Source organism: Procambarus clarkii, chromosome 34 (genome assembly GCF_040958095.1).
Source record: "Procambarus clarkii isolate CNS0578487 chromosome 34, FALCON_Pclarkii_2.0, whole genome shotgun sequence".
Classification (NCBI taxonomy): domain Eukaryota; kingdom Metazoa; phylum Arthropoda; class Malacostraca; order Decapoda; family Cambaridae; genus Procambarus; species Procambarus clarkii.
The window spans coordinates 36,853,173-36,870,104 of NC_091183.1; the positions used below are offsets into that span (position 1 = coordinate 36,853,173).

Below are 16,932 nucleotides of genomic sequence, written 5' to 3' on the forward strand. Positions count from 1 at the left end.
ACCATCTCCACGAAGTGAGACTTTAATGAGCACAATACAAATGTTAATTCACTACTTGCAATCAATTAGCACACAACACTAGTTGTAATTTACAACTAAATTTCATTGGAGTGGATTTGTAATAGGTAATCTCTCCCCCACACCTTGGTGCCTATTGCCAGGTTGTCAAACCAGGATGGCAGGTACGGTGAATCCAGATCCTGCTCGCCTGGGACAACAACCGACCTTCCCCAGATTGCAAACCCACAACAGTCGCATAATTCCTGGGTACCTATTTACTGTTGGGTGAAGAGTGGCCTTGGATGTACGAAAACGTGCTTAAACATAGCGCTTTGCCCGGGAATCGAACCTGGGATCCTTTGGTTGTGAGCTGGCTGCACTAACCCCTGCGATCAGCCAGCCCTCCATAGACCCAAAAGTGATTACATGCACCCGCCAAACCCCAGCTGTTTATGAATGAAAAATGGTTTACACACGACTCACAACTGATGACGTTCGAACACTTCCGGAACAAGTGCTTCACTGACGACTTGTGTTCGCACAAGTTATGTGCGAACACAAGTTTCCACAATGCTATAAATGTTTCACCCATAAATACAAATAATCGCCAACAGAACCTAACCTATGCCTATATATGCACAATATGCTAATATGCAGACGATGAATCACAATAACGTGGCTGAAGTATGTTGACCAGACCACACATTAGAAGGTGAAGGGACGACGACGTTTCGGTCCGTCGACTTGAGAATGGTCCAGGACGGACCGAAACGTCGTCGTCGTCCCTTCACCTTCTAGTGTGTGGTCTGGTCAACATATGCTATTATAATATTAATTTATATTTGAGAAAATTCCCGTTTTGAATGAACAGCATGTAAAAATTTATGAATGCGTCTGTGGGGTCGACCGCTGGATGTAATGGACTTGAGTCGAGGACGGATTGCCTGCGATATAAATCATCCTTAACTGTGTTCTTAAGCACATTTCCTTGTAAACAGAATGTATACAATACCAGGAACACGTTGAATCGCATTAAGAATGCTGTATAAATATATCATTACATCCGAAACTAAATATTTAACAGGGTTATATACTACACATACACAAGTATATAACTCACAAGATACGTCAACATGTATGGTTCACGTGTCACGTGACGTCTGCAGGTGATGCAGCCCGTGGCGTCACCTATATACACTCACTACGTTATATATTTATACCGCAGTAATAAATCTTTTATAGATGTGTTTTATTACTCCTCGTGGACAAAAGTACCTGACTCAGGTAGGTGGCAAGTATGTGTCAGAGATGAGTCGTCATACACAGGTACAGAACGTAGTCTTATATACATGGCCATAAAACCACGACTCATTAATAATACTCATTGATGAGTACAAGTGCGTGAGTACAGCGTCTAGGGAAGATAAGAGGCTGAGACAAGTGTCATGCCCTTCAAGATTATCTGGACAAAAGAAGTATATATATATATATATATATATATATATATATATATATATATATATATATATATATATATATATATATATATATATATATATATATATATATATGTGACACTTCTACCAAAGTGTATGAATTCCAATTGGCAAATGGAATTCACTATAAATACCACGTTATGGAATGTGGAATAGGAGAAAACAGACTACACACAACCTACAAATTATAAGGACAGACATCAAAGAACTCTGACAAAAAGATCTATAGGTTGTTTTGGGCAGTAGACAGTCACCCTCTGAACACATGCTGCGAGGAGCATATGCTACGCTTTCCAATTTCAGAATCGCTTTTATGTGTATGGATGGCGAAATATTAAAGACACTGTTCACGACGTTTGTGAGACCAAAATTGGAATATGCAGCAGTTGTATGGTGCGCATATCTCAAGAACCACATCAATAATCTGGAAAAGGTTCAAAGGCATGCTACTAAATGGCTTCTGGAACTGAAAAACGAGCAACGAGGCTTGTGGTATTAAATATGCCAATGGTAGAGGATAGAAGAAATTAAGGTAATATGATCACTACATACAAATTAGTAACAGGAATCGACAAAATTGACAAAGAGGAATTCTTGAAACCTGCAACTTCAAGACCAAGAGGTCATAGATTCAAGACAAGGAAACAAAGGTACCGACACAAAGGTTTTTAATTAAAAACCAAATTTTCAAATATAACCTACATCCTTTCTCATACAATGTTCTGAACGCTGTATACAGCATTTTAAGAAAGGTGCTGTATACAGGGCGTAGGTTACATCCGAAAATTAGTTTATTTTCTACATTTAAACATACATTTGGCTTCACATTCAAAAATAATAATAATATTAATAGGTCAGTAGGCTACGGGGGATACATGAGAATGTTTTGCTCAGTATTTTGATGACGTGGCTGTGGCAGGTGTCTCGAGCTGACTAGTCAGGTGTGAACCCTTCACGTTACTCACACACACACACACACACACACACACACACACACACACACACACACACACACACACACACACACACGAATCAGAGGGAAGTAGGCAAGTATTTCTGTCGTACAGGTAGTAGGGAGGTTATCTTGAGAAGATTAGAATAGACATAGGAAGACATAAAATACATACATGAGTATTATGTCAATTTCGTGAGCCCCGATCATTTTCTAGTAACAAACGTTTTTGGCCTTAGGTAAAATATAGGTCAAAAAACGACGCGCTACTGGGAGGACGGGTCGCATGCCCATAGTGCGCTCCCGGTACAGAGAAGCAAAATAATAGGTCATATTTGTAGTTTCGTGAGTTGAGATTACTCTTGTGCCTCGGTGTGAATGGTGGGGTGTGTACGCACGCACCTAGTTGTGCTTCGGCTATTTGGTCCCGCTTCTCAACCGTCACAACTGTTGTACAGGTTCCTGAACATATTCAGCTGTATCATATTTATATTTGAAACTGTGTATGTAGTCTGCCTCCACCACATCACTGACCAGTGCATTCCATGTGCTAATTACTCTAACATTGAACAAATCTTTCTAGTCTCTTTCTAAGTATTAATTTAAGTTTCCATCTGTGTCCACTTGTTCGTGTTCCAGCCATGCTAAATAGTTTGTCTTTATCTGCCCTATCAATTCCTCTGAGAATTTTGTAGGTGGTGATCATGTCTCGCCTAACATTGCCCTTCTTATGAGTAAAAAGGATAGAGAGGCATAGGTGAAAGGAAGTTTAGAAATGGGAAATACAGTGAGGGTTATGAAAGAAGGCGGGGGCTGTCCGCCATGCTGTGTGTACATGATCCAGGGAATACTACCAGTGTGTACAGGATGCCAGGGCTGCCATTGCCAGGACCAGCGAGAAGGGGGGCCACTGACATGGGCTCCCCCACCCCCTTAGTGGTAGACAATGCTCTTGACCACTGTGGCTTTGCAAGGGAGGGAGAATTATTGCTTATCGACTAGTCAATAGGGGAGGTATACCGGTTTACAACACGCTATGGCACGGTAATCACCCGATGGAAGGGTGTTAATTATATTATTCTACTTCCTTCAACCCCGTATGAAGTATAAAGTAGCTGCAATACGTCATTGTATCTAATTATCGTACGTTATTGTTAACAATAATTACAAATGAACAAATATTACCTAACTGTTCGTACCATAAAGAGGCGTGACGGCTGAGTGGACAGCGGTCGTTATTCGTAGTCCTAAGGTTCCCCCGGCGGAGTCGGAAACAAATGGGCTGAGTTTCTTTAACCCTGATGTTTCTGTTCACCTAGCATTAAATAGGTACCTAGGAGTTAGACAACTGCTACGGGCTGCTTCATGGGGATGTGTAACAAAAAGGAGGCCTGGTCGAGGAACGGGCCGCGGGGACGCTAAGCCCCGAAATCATCTCAAGATAACCGTCGGTAGTTGCTACGGAGGTGGTCCACCAGACAGTACTGATAAGCAATTCAAAGACGTCATAACATCTCAACTATCATCTTTTGCCAATATGTCGGGACTACATAAAAAGACCAAAGCTGCTAGTCTGGAAAAAGCTGATTGATAGTTGTGGAGGCGGGACGAAAGAGCCTTTGCTCCCCCCCCCCCTCCCTCAGCACAACTAGGTGAGTACATACACAATGTTGAGTCATCTTACCAAGTCATATAGCCACACTCACCCATGGGTCTAACCAATGCTTCAAGTATCCAGCGATCCAACGTCTATTGTTGGACCAGACCAATTTCAAAACCAGTATTTATCCAGATCTTTCCTGAAAATAAAATCATCCAATTTGTATCCACTGTTTAACACTCAATATTGTGTTAATATCTCAAACATATATACATTGAAATCCTGGCGTAACGGTTCCCTACTAATTATGACGCCCAAATCTCTCTCATTCATATTTGGCAATGTCAACACTGCTCAGCTGATATCTGATAATTATTACAATTTCATATAACCATAAGACAGGTTCACCTTCCCAACACACGAGTCCAAGGATCAAGTGGCCAAGGTGTACTTAAACACACGAGTAACGGTCTAAGGATCAAGGGACTCAGGTGCCAAAACGATGATAAGAACCTCTTGGTGTATATAGACAGCGCGCGTGACCCAACACTCAGTTATAACTGGTAGATAATATTATGCCAACGTCTAACTGGCACGAGATCTACGACCAGTACGACACAGTCATCATCCAGCAATTAGGGTATTTTGTCTGGGTACAGTCGGGTTCGTTCTCCACTCAATCATGAGTACGAAACGCCGGCGAGACAGAAATAGTTGGGCACGTTTCCTATCACCTAATACACCTATTCATCTAGCAGTAAATAGGTACCCAGAAGTTGGTCAGGTTGTTGTGGGGTTGTATCCTGGGGAGGGTCCTCGATGTAAGCCTAACATGAATATATATACACTGGCTGCCTGTACCTCGACACAATATATTATTAGTAATTGTAAGAAACTGATGATATGGTGATAACAGGATAGGTTATTAATAAGAACTCAATGATAATACAATTTCCACACATTCTGTCACTTCATCGCCAGAGATATCCTGGACCGCCAGCACATGGGAGACTTACAACTATAGGAGATAAGATACAACCCGACAATTATACATCTGTTTCAACTACAGTACCAGCACCCAGCTTACACCAGGTGACACGCCACTTACTACCCCAGTTGACCAATGAGAATGCTGTTTTAGATTTAGCTACTCAGAACGAAATGTCCATGTAGCACGGGCTATAGTGATCCCGTAAACCAATCAGATGGTTGATTGATGAAGGTTAAGCCACCCAAGAGGCGGCACGGCCACCCCCTTCTCGCTGGAGGTAAAGACACCGGGGTTAAAAGTGAACTAGATGTTCTGAAGACACCGACACCCTGCGGAAAACACGGTAGTATTATAAGGAGAATGTGGGTTGGTGTATTTATCATCATTATGCGTGGTCAAGGGCTTGAGCTGTGGAGCATAAATTAACGCCGTGTTCAATACGTCGATACGCCAAAACGATGCACCTATTTTTTTTGCAAATTATAAATCATCTATACTCATTATCCTGGACTACCTATCACATACTTCGTGGCATTATCCTCAACTACCCATCACATACTTCGTGGCATTATCCTCAACTACCCATCACATCATGACAGTATCATGAACTACCTATCACCTACTTCATGGCATTATCCTGAACTACCCATCACACTTATAATTCCCATTACCTTTGCGATCATTTCTAAAATGCGTTTAACGTCATTGAAAGAACGCTAAAATAGCGCAGCGGAGAGTATTGAAAGTAAATAATATGAAAAAATTCCTAACGAAATTATAGAGAAATAACTGGTATCAAAACAACAATTAGAATATCCAGGCGATGAGTCACAATAACGTGGCTACGTTATGTTCACCAGACCACACACTAGAAGGTGAAGGGACGACGACGTTTCGGTCCGTCCTGGACCATTCTCAAGTCGAATCGACTTGAGAATGGTCCAGGACGGACCGAAACGTCGTCGTCCCTTCACCTTCTAGTGTGTGGTCTGGTCAACAATTATAATATCAACATCTGGCGTAGATATACAAAGCCATTGGCAATGATTATAATTTTCAATGACCTATAGCTGGTCAATAACCTTCATGTATCTCATCTCAACCATTCTGGCCTACTTATAATTCTCATCAATTCCTTCACAATCCCCCCCCATGCTGTAATTTTCACTTACTGTAACATGTTTGTGTCGTGTTATGAAGGAGAGTAGCAGTTAGTGACTGTAGATAATTGCATGCATAACCAACTCTCATAAAACGGCCCTGGTCAATGGAACCTAAGAAAATGCCACTGTTTAAATTGTCTCCCAGCCAAGTAATACTGTAATTCGATAATATCAGAACAAACAATCATTAGCCATCATATAAGATTAAGCCACAATATCTCAGACTTAAATTTATTTAGAATCTAAAGTTTAATTGATATATAAAAAAGCAGGCTGCAAGTTTTACCTTTGTTTATAGTGTGGCGTCCCCACTTTATCAAGGCCATGCGAGGTAAAGTTAACCTGCCAGGATCGATACCCCACACTAGCACAACTTCCCAGCACAGTGCCGGAAGCTCCCCTGATGATTGTACAGTGTGCACGAGACCGGGCTCGATACACATCAAACACATTTACATTTAACAAACTACAATAATAATTGCTTAATTTTCCCCAGAGACCGGGCTCAATACACATCAAACACATTTACATTTAACAAACTACAATAATAATTGCTTAATTTTCCTCTCGTGTGATTTTGCAGTCGTTTTCATGGGCTATAGCTAAATCAAATATCATTTGTAACATTGCATAGTAATCTAACCGGGAAAATAGCTACGTCACAGAATGGTTCACAATTTGCATGTGACCTCTTGTGAATTAATCATTATGCCTCGCCGGTAAACCACCTAATAATCACTACAAAACATTTATCTTGCAAGCTTTATACACATGTTAATAAGTAAACTCAACAAGTATTCCTCCAACCAGCAGCCCGGTATACAGGTTTAACAAGAAAACTCAGAAATATAATTCTCCAAATATCCTAATACCCGTACCAATAAAAAAAAATTGTACATCAATTTAATTTATGTACATATGATCTTTATATTGTATATTATTTAATAACGAAAAAAATACACATTCTGATGTTCTCCTGGAAGCCTAATACACTATGCATGATAATACTCTTGCTGGCCTAGTATACAACGGCAGATAATTATCTTGCTACTCTCTCTTACTATATAACTTAATTCTTTTGTTAGCCTAGCACACTAAGCAATGTAATAGTGATGTTAGTCTAGCACAAGATAATTCTCTTGTTCGCCTAGTTCACATGTTACTGAAATAAACAAGGAAATACAACCTAATAAATTTGCTGAACAAGTAAACTCAGGCAAGTACCACTCAAAACAAGTAAATTCAAGATATTTGTAGTGTGTTTAGATATTCCGCTCTCTAGCCTAGTCAACCTAATCCCCAGCCAAGGAAGCAAACTCTTCAACTGCCGTTAGCCGTTAGTCCAGCATACAAACCGTCTGCAGAGTTAACATGCTGGTCTTGTGCTCAGCCCCCATGCAAGACCTTAATTTAATACGCTACTCTTCTAGCGTTACAGGCCCTAGAAGCCATTCAACTCATCTCAGTCATGCAGTGTTCTGTAAATCATCTATTTACTTAAGAAATAATGTTTTATGCTACTCTATACCCGTATTTGATGTTTCTTTAAAACTATTTGTGAAGGCAATATGGCGGCATTCAAAATTCTTAATAGTGCCAAGCCCTCGTCGTGTGATTTGCAGCGACTAATCAAAGAGGGGTGTTATGTGATAATGTCAAACTGGTCGAAATATCAGGGCAACGAAACCTCAGCTACTCAGGAAACAGGATGTTTGTCTTTCAGAGTGCTTGCTCCGGCGAGCGCAGCCTAGGTCATCAAGTCTAGTACCGGCTTTCCTGGTGACTGGGTCCGTCCTTATTCAATTAAAAGTGCAAGTTAGGACTCAAGCTGTCAAGATACCACACGCAGTCGTGGTGTCTGGAAGTCCCTGGAGTAGTTAGTTTCTATTCCAGTCTAATATCGCTGATGTAAAAAAATGATACTGTCCTACGATCTTGACAACATAGTCAGGCTATTAAGTAGTTAGTAAGACTAGAGAAGACATTGTAGTCTACGAACAGATTACGGTCTACATATAGATCCCGACAGTAAAGTATCTGCGGTAAAAGAATTCACAAATAATTTTGGAATAGCGTTAAAAAAGACAGCAAAAGGCCACATGTGAGTATGGCAGAGGAAGATCCAACCGCGATATTATATTTTCAAGCAGTAATACTGGCGGCCCTTCCCTTCTGACCATCGCTAAACATGAGTGAATTAAGAGGCTGTTACTTTGACGTGAGGACTCGTGTTAACATCGTAATGTCAGATGATGAGGGAGCTCTACTTTTCGTCGTCATTTGAAGAGGTAAGAACTAGAAACAACCTTTCAAATGCTTAGCGAAAAAAAGAACGAAGTTCGTGTATCAGGATTCTGCCCTAAACAGGTCTACCACTTCCTATCGTCTCAGCACATTAATATTCTCCAGTTACATCACGCCTTAGAAGACCCCAAGAGAGAGAGCTAGAACAGCAGTCAGCAGCTTGCATTATAATAGGACTGGTGTATGTAAGGTTGTATACCACATTCTTCACTGAACATGTTATATTTATTTATGCAGAAAAAACTATTTATTGATATAAGACATTCAGGAATCTAGAGGGATGTACCACTGATTAGGCACACGGCAAGTTCTGTAATATTTTAATTGTTTACAATTATACTGACTGCTTTGTATGTATATTAGTTCTCATAATTTCCCATAGTCGAAATTATATAGTTCTTATAATTTACAAAAAGCCTACGTCTTGTAAGACTTACATCGGAATCCCGCTTAAGCCAATTACCGTAAATGGTAAACAGAGGCATCAGGTATCAGGTTAAAAGAAAAATGCCTAAATGAGTCTGTCCTATTATTATCTAGTTATATTTACTTATGAGTTATTCCTTTCTGGTGAACTAGGCCAACGAGTATTATAAATGTATTCATATCTGGTTACACTGTAGCTATAAATGGATATAATTATTTTATAGCATCAAGCTTTATAGTAAAGTGTGTGTTACCGAAATGATTACTGTCATCAGTGAGGTAAAGAGGTGCCAGCGTAACGATTCCGTGCGTGTCAATTGAATACCTCATGCTTAAGATACGGCGCACACACACACACATTGTAAGTGTGTGTGTACTTTTACCCACGAACATATACTGTGAGTGTGTGGAGTTGTATTTATAGTAATACTTTATATAAATATATAATACTACAATCGTGATTGGTATTTATATTCCCTACCACAAGTTTACTATATATTATAAAAGCAATACAACACCTTGCCAGTCACAAATTTCGTCTTCATGGTAATGTAAGGTAAGCACTTTCTCCTGTAATTACCTTGTCTTACCTTACCACAGAGAAAAAAAATTCTAATGCAATTCTTTTTTTCTATTTCAAATAAAATAAAGCTGTCAGATGACAGCTATGAAAGCAGCAGGCAATGCGTACGGATTTTTCTAGTTCAGTTTTGAAGCAGATTAAAGAACAATCAAAGCACGTAAACCTATAATTGGGGCCTAGACAGTTTTTCTAATTATTAACAAAAAAAGTGTGCAAGAGTAGGACACACCCGCTGCATCCTGGGGGTGGAGGCCTGGTCGAGGACCGGGCCTTGGGGACACTAAAGCCCCGAAATCACCTCAAGATAACCTCAAGATAACCCGTGATTATAATGATTTTGTGCTCTTCGAGCGAACTTGAAGGGGAACACAAATTAATATTATCAGGTTCCGCTAAGTGTATACTACGCCTTAGGACACGGGCTGGGGAGATATATTCAGCCCATGTCACTGCATTAATAACAAACGCTCAATCAAATACATAATGCACACGAAGACCTCGATAATAGCCTAGCTCACTCACTACCTAGAACGGGGCCTAGATAATGGCCTAGCTCGCTCACTACCTAGAAGAGGGCCTAGATAATGGCCTAGTTCACTCACTACCTAGAAGAGGGCCTAGATAATGGTCTAGCTCACTCACTACCTACAACGAGGCCTAGATAATGGCCTAGTTCACTCACTACCTAGAAGAGGGCCTCGATATTAGCCTAGCTCACTTGCCTCCTCCTAAATTATGAACACCTGAGAAAGCACGCAACTCGAGTTTATTCGCCTGGCTAATTAGGCAAAATTTGGATACAAAGGATCTGTACGTTATTGTAAAATGGCTAGTCACTGTAATTAACTGTAAAGAAGAATTACAAAATCAATACTTTGAGGGTCATAAATTTTACATTCGTGTTCATAAGTGAACAAACTGACTTGAAAGGGGGAAAATAAGTGCTGTATATGCACATAAAATAAAAATTCCTATACTTACTTAGGATTCAAAACTTTACGTCACAAAATAATGTATATAGCGAACTGAGGGGGTTCATATGTATATATTTCACGAGTCCCTAAATATTAACATAGGTAAATACATGCATTAAATGAACACAAATGAAATACCATAAAATTAAAACTTGTATTAAATAACTATTCTGTATATTAATAGCTCTTTAATAAAAACCTCGTACTCCAATTTTTTTTTTTTTTCAAGACAATTTATATTCGGTTCACCTCTCCAGGAATTCAAGCAATTATGATAGACATTACCCAAATTATGCCTTATAATCAATATACTGTAACTGCCACGTGAGGTCCGTGTTTGTCAGTCGACTCTACTCTTTCTTGGAAGCAAAAACAAAATTATAAGAGTATATTACTTTCCATGTTGTACTAAATCATACTAGAATTTCTGAGATATTTTTGTTGCTGAAGAAACTTGACGACGGCTTTATAAAAAAAATCAGCACCGAGCAGCAAATTCTTTCACAATCTTTCTTTCACAATCAATCTTTTCACAATTCTTTCTTTCACAAATTGCTTCACAATCACAAGACGAATTTTGCAAAATTCTTATCACTAAAATAATTATAATTGTTCAACTATTTTATGGATTGTTGGAAAAAATGACTTTTCATATTGTAATTATGCTACAGAAGCTCACAAATTATTGCAACTAAAATGCTTACCAGTGATGCCAGTGATGCCAATTTGTTTAATATTGGAAATTAGTCCTCAGATCAGGCAATGAGCACTAAAGATTATTTAGTGCCAATGATAAATTATGTGTTCTAATTTATATTTTGCAGATGGCAGCTCAAAATCTTCCAACACCAGTTTTGCAAATATCGTCCACTGCAGACTGATCATATTATTTGCCTGGCACTGTAATAACGTTATCTTGAGGTTATCTTGAGATGATTTCGGGGCTTTAGCGTCCCCGCGGCCCGATCCTCGACCAGGCCTCCACCCCCAGGAAGCAGCCCGTGACAGCCGACTAACACCCAGGTACCTATTTTACTGCTAGGTAACAGGGGCATAGGGTGAAAGAAACTCTGCCCATTGTTTCTCGCCAGCGCCTGGGATCGAACCCGGGACCACAGGATCACAAGTCCAGCGTGCTGTCCGCTCGGCCGACCGGCTTCCTTTGTGGCACCTTAGTGGCACCTTACTAATAAAATACATTATTACTGTATTCAGACAACTGGTTTAGATTTAAAATCTTGTTTTGATATTCCAACACAAGCCAAACAAGAGGGAATGGTGATCCATGACCTACGAGAACCACAGAATCCCTCCTTACAAGATGAAAGTTAGTCTGTCTGCTATCCAACCATTCTCAACGTTGTTGGAGTTTACAGTCATTCCACGAGCATGAATGGTGAGAGCCCAGCAATGTATACTCTAGGGTTTTGCTCAGAGCCTAGGTCACGTCATACTGGGTGTAGAATCCTAAGTCGGTCAATCGTCTTAGGACCACGTGGCGTGGAGTTGGCTTTGGTAAAAGTTTTGGAGTCCCTTGGTAGAGAATAAAAAGTAAGAATACGGGTAGAGAGGGTAAAGAAAGAAGAGAAGTAGAGAGAGGAACCCAAACCCGAGTTACACGTGCTCGAAATATAAATTTTCTGTTTCCTTGACAATTCATTTACCTTTGTTAAACATATTTCGTGTTGGTGAGTAGATGTATATTGTAATATAATAATTACACTTGAGCACACAAACAACGCCATTCTTCATACAAACGAATGCATGTGCACTACCCGATATAATTACACATTCCTTACACCATTGAAAACCTGTCGTACTAAATTACTTTACTGGTTGGGATCAATGAAAGCTCCATGCCACTCTCCAAACAGACAAGATAATTATAAATGGATCGGTTGTCGAAGTAGTTGTAGGTAACCAGGCAAGCACCATAATATTTTCAACGGATCAGTTAATAAGCCATATGTATACAGTACAGTATATATATACTGTGTATAAATATACATGGGAGGGTACCAGGTGGTACCCCCAGGGACCCTCGGCCTCGACGACGACGATATGTAGCATCCGGGGGAGCCTTTGTGAGGCACCCGCGTATACTTTATATATAATGAAAATAATGAAATAATGGAGGGGTGTACCACCTCTGACTGGAAGAAGGGGAACCATTAGCCTCGGAGGACAGCACACATATCACATTAGAGGGAATGTTTAGATCCCCTCCAATACAGTTTCAGTGTGCTTTTCTCCTACCACACCCTTCCTTTTGTGTTTTCTTGTGCTTTATTAGATATTTAAAGGTTACAAGATATAAAGTGGTTGATACAATGAGTACATAAAGGTTATGGATCTGTTGGAGCTTCTCCGCTTCCGGACACGAACCGAGGACGCAGCAGGGGTTCCTTATACAGTGTGTGTGTGTGTGTATATGTATATATATATATATATATATATATATATATATATATATATATATATATATATATATATATATATATATATATATTGTGACGATAATCTCTTTCAAGAGAGATTGAGCCTGCTCTTCCCTACATAAGTATGTCAATATACAAGATAATATAGAAGATACGTCCACCAAGTATCGCCAAACGTTTTGCCCAGAGAGCAAATCGTACCCAGCACACAGTGACACCTGCTACCACCGCCGTAACCAGCTAACTGCTCATCCTCTGCCTGCCTGTCGCTGATTGGCTGGTGACTCGTCGCCCCTGCCCTCCGCCGCCACCACAAGTCGACGTCTGGGCTGCAGTGCGCAGTATCGTCAGAATATCTCAGTGCTCCAAGCAGTTGACATCTCTCGCTGGTAGACTAAGCCTTGGCTTTCGTGTACTAAGGGAGGTGGCAGCTCGAAGCCAGTATTCCAGCACTTATATTTTATTTTGCTATCACTGTAACTTACTTGTCTTAACGTAACTTTTCATTTGCAAGTGATTATTCATATTATTTTGTTGCCTTATCTTGCATATTTTTATGTGATTAACTTTATTCATGTCTTGTTTTTCTAGAGTAATTAAAATTTCATTGTTTATATGTGTTTTGTGTGTCTTCCCATTATCTAACCACAGACGAAAGGACCAACTTTTCTCCTTTTTTTCGATTATGTGACGAGGCCCTGCACCTAGCTTTTGAAACAGCCGAACACCAACGCTTTACCGTCACAATATATATATATACATATATATATATATTATATATATATATATATATATATATATATATATATATATATATATATATATATATATATATATATATATATATATATATATATATAAATATAATAGTTAACACACTTTGCGTTTTTGTGCCTTTATTAAATTTATAAATAAATTCTGTAATAACTACTTATCCACTGTATCAAGTTCTTCTGTATATTTTTAAATAAAATTATTATTATAAGCCCTAATCCTAGCTACCCAGCCTAGCATTATTAACAACAAGATATCTAATTGTACTCAAGTCCAAAAGGCAAGCTTGAGCAGGACTTAAATCACGAATTACTGGTCTGGAAGGCAGGAGCAGGACCTAATTCACAAGAATTAGGTCTAGGAAGCTGCCGACGGACCAAATTCACAAGTTACTGATCTGGGAGGATTGGGCACAACCTAATCCACGCGTTACTGATCAGCAAGGCTGGAGCAAGATCTGAGTTACAAGTTACTGATCTGGGAGGCTGGGGCAAGACCTGAGTTACAAGTAACCATAACCATCCAAGACTCCTCTTGACGTGCAGGACCTCACCTTAGTCAAGAACTGCGTCTCTACACGCAAGCATAACTAGCCTAGGTCATTTCCATCAATTTTAGCAACCACATATTCAATGAGGTAATGGGGACGGCAGGCGGTGAGGTACCGGCTAAGGCAGTGAGGTACAGAGGGGAGGCAGGCAGCGAGGTGCTCAGGAAACAATCATTACATACAGTGGGGTGCCGGGGAAGAAACGCAGTGAGATATCGGGGAAGAGAATCAGTGAGGTACCAGGAAAGGAAGTCGGTGAGATACCACGGAAGGAAATCAGTGAGGTACCAGGGAAGGAAGGCAGTGACGCGTCTCTCTACAGTACTACTCGTGCCGTTCTCAAAGAAAACCTTAACACAAACTGCTTGTACTATAAAGATTTTTGTTAGTTTAGTTAAATTAATTTACGATCCATACCATGCTCATCCTGGAAGTGGTAGGGGACTTCCATACCCATCCTGTGACTGGTAACGGACTATCATACCCATTCTGTTACTTGTAAAGGACTCCAATACCCATTCTGTGTCCTTTTTGTCCGGGATTGAACGCCGACCTGCATGAAGCAAGACTGTCGCACTACCGTCCAGACCCAGTGGTTGTAATTAATTACTAATTATTATGTTTAATATCTTCTTCTTGATAGTAGGTGCAGTTTGCATAATTTTAATATATCTGTTGTTCCAAATTCTCCCTAGCCTTCCACTGGACCGAGAAAACAGACTTCACAATAACATATTGTTCAGTTCAAACTATCATCAGTGACCCTAAGACGCTTTGTAACAACCAGTGATGATTGATGAAGATTAAGCCACCAAAAAGGTGGCACGGGCATGAATAGCCCATAAGTGGCAACCAGTGAGAGTTTTTGCTATCTTTTAGTTTGTGTATTAGGAATCACATCCCCATAAAGAAGAGAAAGCCTATCCCAATAATGAAGAAAGGAAGTTTATCCCTATATAAAGAGAAGACCCATCCCCATAAAGAGACGAAGCTGGAAACAATGCTTTACCTGAAAGGTAAAGGTAGGCTTTCTGCCTGACGAAGACAGAAAACCGACAGCTTGTCGAAGGTTCCTACCATTTGTCCTGATTCTCTCCAGCTGGATTTTGAAATTTTGCAGCATTTTGACATTTACGGCTTCAGGGGGTAGACAGTTTCACGATTTTATATCCCTATGGGCGAAAAAGCATCTCCTGTTTGCTGTCCTACACTGCGGCATGAACTTTGAACTGTTGCTCCGTGTTTGTGTTACATTTGACCTTTTGAGGAAGTTGTCTGGATCAATATCCTCCAAATTGTTCAGTATTTTTTTTTAATTTTGATGAGATCAGCCTTGTCATGTCTGGTTTGCAGTGTTGTTAGCCGTGTGGCCCTCAACCGCTCCTGGTATGAGAGTTGACTTGGTACAGGAATGATTTTAGTTAGCCCGTGTTGAGCTTTCTCCACAGCAGATGTGTCTTTCTGGGGATAAGGTCTCCATGCTTGGATAAAATAATCCAAGTAGGGTGCACCAGAGACTTCTACAGCTGTATGACTGCCTTCGTTCCAGTGAAGTCAAAATTTCACTTAATTATTCCTAGGATTTGGCTTGTTCTCTTTTACTGAAGCTCCCACTTACCGTACATAATGTTACTAGCGTTATAAACATGCAGGTCTGTACCTACTGTGTAACCACTGTGACCGTCTGTAAATAATCTTGTACACAAAATACTAGTAAACAAGGTGGATATATATATACCCACAACGCTATCAGCCAGAGACTGTCAACGTCAGCCCAGTCAATATTCTCCCCGTGCTCCTTGACCCTCTGTACGTGCGTGTACATCACTTGACGCACTCTGTACCTACCTGGCCAGGGGTCACGGGTACCTGGCCAGGTATCACGGGTACCTGGCCAGGGGTCACGGGTACCTATACACTGACATTCAAGAAATAATTGAGAAACTTACCTGCGTCGGCGTCTTATTATCTGCGACGGTTAAACCAGTACACAGTTCTCATATATATAATTCCCTGTTTTGTCGTTGTGCTTGAGAGTAGCACACGCACTGGTATAACGTTCTAGGGGGTCATTAACTAGGAAAAGTAATACAAAATAGAAGCCAGTGACTAGTTGGGGGAGGAGCTGGCGGCGAGCGTCTGCACCCCAGCGCGGCCAACGGCTGACTGGAAGTCTTGACTGATGAGCGTCACCCAGATGTCTTCACAGCCACCACACACCTGTTCTACGACACACAGGTCACAACACACCTGTTCTCTCCCCATACGCACGTGACACCTCCATGTACATATGTTATTTTAGATTCAGTTACTGGGAACAGAAAGTTCCAAGTAGCACGGGCTATGGTGAGCCCGTAGTGGACTTATCTGGCACTGGAGCAGGGTTGTAATCCATATACACACGTGATAATACCTTTCTGTATCCTCTGACACATCTATCCCCTTCCGTACACACGTGGCAACACCACCCTGTACACAACTGGCTCACACATACAAGCGTGACACCTCCCTGCACACACCTGCCCTATTCATACAATCATGATCCCCCCTCCACACACACACGTGCATCTCAACTACCTATAGCCATGTTAATAACTAATATCATCTCACATTTGTTCTCGCACACCCGACTATGGACAATCTTACATATGGAATCTATTTATATATTTGCACAAAGGTAC

The 16,932-nt window shown here is 40.5% G+C and overlaps 1 protein-coding gene across 4 annotated transcripts in view; it reads right to left on the reverse strand.

Annotated features, from left to right (window-relative positions):
• Positions 1-16,421, reverse strand: part of LOC123762039 (uncharacterized) — a 36,388-nt gene extending 19,967 nt beyond the window's left edge. For 2 of the 4 annotated variants that reach the window (XM_045748238.2, XM_045748237.2), the window contains exons 1-2: positions 16,201-16,421; positions 4,155-4,247 (exon numbers count right to left, since the gene is read on the reverse strand). The gene's annotated coding sequence lies outside the window, so the exon portion shown is untranslated. The remainder of the gene's footprint in view (positions 1-4,154; positions 4,248-16,200) is intronic. The other 2 variants (XM_045748235.2, XM_045748236.2) reach the window with 2 other exon arrangements.
• Positions 16,422-16,932: the final 511 nt, after the last annotated feature.